Here is a 4,374-nt window from a genome sequence, read left to right on the forward strand (position 1 = left end):
TGAAAGCCTGAGAAAATGTTTTTTCTCTCCATGTGACTCTCCCCAGGCTCACTTTAGATCCTCGAACACATTTCTCTGTGATGGCCTTTTCTTTGTTGCTAAGTTTTTAATTATGTTTTCCATTTCATTAACTGATATTAGGTTATTCAGAATTTTTATAACTTCTTGACTGAGATATTTATAAGAATCTATTTCTTCTATGTTTTCCATCCTATGAGAATGAAGATTTGTAATCATTTCATCGTTTTCATTCCTTGTGCTACGATGTTATATATGACCCTTGATCTTAGTTTTTCTCTGTAAATTATTTAACTGTTGTCTGCTCACATTGAGCAGGGATTTATATACTAGAACATCCATGGTTGGTAAGAAATAACAGTTCTCTGGCTATACTTATATTCCAAAGTGCTTGATATTCAGATAAAAGTATAATTAAATTGACTGCTGCAACCACAATGCTGATGTCACTAAACTTGTGGGTTTTCAACAACTAAAATTTAGAGGCCAAAACTAGAAATATAGGTGGACTAAAAGGACAGTTAGTATTTTGGATGTAACCCTCCAAGGTCAGTGAAGACCCAGGACATGGATGAATGTCTTCTGTGGCATCCACTAACTTGGTGAGTCCCTACCTCTTGAACAAGGAGATTGTGGGCTCACAGATTATGAGAATCAATGGTGCATTAAGGAGAGTCACCAAGAGGGCAGTCTCCTATGCTTTCTTTCTATTTATTTTTCTTTAATATGTATTTAGTACAGAGTCTATAGGGTCTCTCCACACAGATTGGACTCAGTGATCCTCCTGTTTTCAGCCTCCCAAGCACTGGGATTACAGGTGTGCACCACCAAGCCATCTCAGCGTGCTTTAGGGCAGGGCTGGCACTGTATGCCAGGGTTTAAAACCTGATCCCCATGCCTGCATAAGCAGGAGCTTTAGTCTGCTGAGCTATCTGGCTGGCCCTTCATGCTTTCATAGTAAGTGGGCAAGGGAGTGTCAAGCAATTGCTGTGACCCATGCCAATGGCTGACAGTGACAGAACTGAGTGCCACTGTACATTCGTGCAAGGTTTTTGCTGAGGAGACTCAGCTGACCCCGATAGATCACAGGAGGCTGATTTTAATCAGTGAGGATCTCACATTAACTTGAACACCAAGCAGAAAAGTATAGCAAAAAGATGTGTAAGGCAGTTTCATAGTAATGTTAGATACAGGAAGGGACTTCAGTTACTAACTCCCTTGGAGCAATTTCCAGCTCCACTGGTAACTGACCACTATTATGGGTCACATAATGAGGGAGTGGCAGCTGGTCTGTTCCCTTATATGTGTAAGTCTGTGTTCCTTTCCTGTAAAGCCGGCCACCTGCGGGGTGGGTCTTGGCAGTCTGCAGGTAAACATCAGCCAGCTGGGGCTGGGTGTGGCTGGAGGACACTCCAGGAAGCTCAAGGAAACTGGTGGTTTTAAGTAGCAGTGTGGGACCAAGGAAAGCTGTGACGTGTTGCTGACCAGTTCCGCCACTAGGTGGCCTATGTGTTTAACATTTGCTTTCCTGTTCTGTTTTTTTTTTTTTTTTTTTTTTTTTCTTTTTGCTTTGAAAGTATCTGGAAGTTATCTTTGAAGAGTCAAGAGAACACTTTGTTTCTTATGCTACCCAATCCAAGGAAGGTACAGATGTTGGGGACTTTATAACAATGGTCATGTGTTATGTCTATCTGGGTTACATATGAAAGTGTTTGTCTACTGAAGGAAAACACAGAATTCCAGTAGTGAAGGAGCAGTTATTTCTGTTATCCTGGCTAGCACAGAGAAGATCCCAAAGAGCAGAGAGCATTTTAAGATTCACTAAAGATCTACTAAGGGCGAGCTCTGTGCCAGGCAGGTCTGGGCTCTGGTAGGTGACCGTGTCAGAATTCTTCCCACGCCTCAGGCGCTCTTCTGTGTAGTTTAAGTGTTCTTCTGCGTAGTGCTGCCCCTGAGCGCACCTGATGGGCAGGTCAACCAGATTTCCTCATCCCCAGATGCTGCAGGCTCGTGACTTCACACAGCATCCTGCGTGCGTTTAGGTATGAGGAAGGGCTACAAACACCGCTGGCTGCTTGTGTTCAGGCTGTGGTGGTGGAGGGCCTTAACATACGGAGATCTTTCATTTCAGCAGTGAGGATCAGTTACTCATTTGCTACGCAAACACACTCATCCCTTGAAAATATTGTAAACTTGTAATCTAACCAGAAAGAGGCTTGATGTTGGTAATTAACACTCATTGCATGTGAGTAATGGATTTTAGGATTAGAATTCCAGTTAACCACCATGCTTGTCAACTGAAGTGGTACACTAGGAAGCAGAAACATGGAAAGGGCACCCAGGATTTGGAGGCAGATGCATTTTCACTGATGGACGCTGGTCGGGATCATTCCTGGAGCGTCAGGCCTGGTCTCTGGTGGTCCAGGGCGTGTATGAATAAGTAAGTAGGCCGTGCAGAGGCAGAGTATCTTGTTGGTTGGGGGTCAGTTCATACAGTGTGTGGTGAGACGCGAGCAACTGGGACTGCAGTGGGAACTGTCACTTGGGCAACTAAGAAAGTGAAGTGCCGTGGCCGGGGTGCGCTTTGTGCGACACTTCCCCCGTCTTTTAGCTTGCCTGGAATAACTTCCTGGGCATATTACATTTATGGATTGGGTTGTTGTTTCTGTCAATTTGATCCCCAGAGGGGATGTGACTTCTGGACTGGATTATTTTGCATCATGGCTGGCAGTTTTCCAAAAAGCAGTACATTGTCCAGAACATCCCTCAGTTTAGTTTTGGCTAGAATAGTTTTGTTCAAGGTGACTAAAGACTATATAGCCCGTTGTAGTTCATTGTTTTTTTCTTTGTTTTATTTTAGGTAAGAGGAATCAAGTTCAGTTGGCTGGAGTAGCTGAGTTGGGAGTAGGGAGGGAGGCTGTAGGTGTGGCAGCTAAGGAGGTGCGGAGGCAGAATTCTCAGGAATAGTAGGCCTCTTTTTCTTTTTTTTTCTTTGAGATACAGAGAGTGGTTTAGTTTCATTTTTAACTCTGTAAAATCCCCCTTTCCTGCACTAAAGTACTGTTTTTTTTAAATATATTTTAGGGAAGGGTCTACAGGGTGTTCAGGGTCTCACTACTAGATGAGACTCGTAGTGATCCACCTGTTTATAGCCTCCCAAGAGCTGGGATTACAGGCAGGTGCCACCAAGCCCAGGCTCAATTGCCCTCTCAGCACACCCTAGGGGTGGGGCCAGCATGGCAGGGGACTGTGGGTTTTAACCAATGAGTTCCGTTCTGTCTCCTTGTGATGTATATTGTGTACCATTGAGTGATGATTTGACAAAGGATCAGGCTCCTCAGAGAGAGACTGTTCAGACGCCTGCCTGCGTATGCCCCTTGCAGAGACTTGGGTGTGACTTAGCTAAGGAGGGTGTGAGGCCTCTCTTATGCCGTATGTCGATTGCCACGGCACTGCAGGTGAGGGCCCGGCCAGGCAGTGTGACCAGTGCCTTCCAGACGTGGTGCACAGACGGAGCAGCCTGTGGCTTACACTGCTCAGTCCCCTCACACGTCCATTCAGCAGTGCTCAAAGGTTAAATTTTCCAACCCCCTCCCTTGAGGGTAGCCTTAACCAATAAGAGTTTAGCAAGCTCTTCTTTTGCTCAAACTGAGCACACTGACAGACTAATGATGGTGCCCCTGGGGGTCTTACTGGCATTAGCCAGGCAGGCAGGCAGGCAGGCAGGCAGGCAGGCAGACTGTGTCCTCCTACCTTTGGGGTCTGATCTGATGTGAGCCACTTGAGTGAGGAGCCAGGAAACCTCCAGTCCTCACGGGGACTCAAGATATCTCAAGGGCATACCTTCCTGTCAGGACTTGGAGAAGTCCTTGTTCCATGAGGGTTGTGACTGATTGACTAAAGAGGTCACCACAGTCAATCTTCTTGACCAGCACACCACATGCAGTGTTAAGCAGAACCACTGGATGAGACCCAGGTTTGGGAGGCAGATTTATTTACATAGATTGGCATTCATTGGGATTGCTCCCACAATAACAGTCCCTGATCCCCTTGGTAGCCTAGGAATTAAAGCAAACCAAGCAGGATGTATAGAGGAAGAATGGTTGTCAATTGGGGATTGGTTTATGCAATGTGCACCATAATGACCAGCTATACATCAAAGTGACCAGCCATTTCTCAGAGACAGGAGCATCAGGATCAGAAACTATTACCCAGGCAACTGACAGACTGAAGTACACTGTGAGGAGGGCTTTCTCTGCCTCAGTGACAGCTACAGTGGTATCCAACCTGGTGCAGTTAAAGACTAAGACTGCACTCTATGTTTAGGTACTAGAATGGTAGATACTAAAAAAGGAC

This window comes from Octodon degus, unplaced genomic scaffold, assembly GCF_000260255.1.
Source record: "Octodon degus isolate 3935 unplaced genomic scaffold, OctDeg1.0 scaffold00279, whole genome shotgun sequence".
NCBI classification, from domain to species: Eukaryota; Metazoa; Chordata; class Mammalia; order Rodentia; family Octodontidae; genus Octodon; species Octodon degus.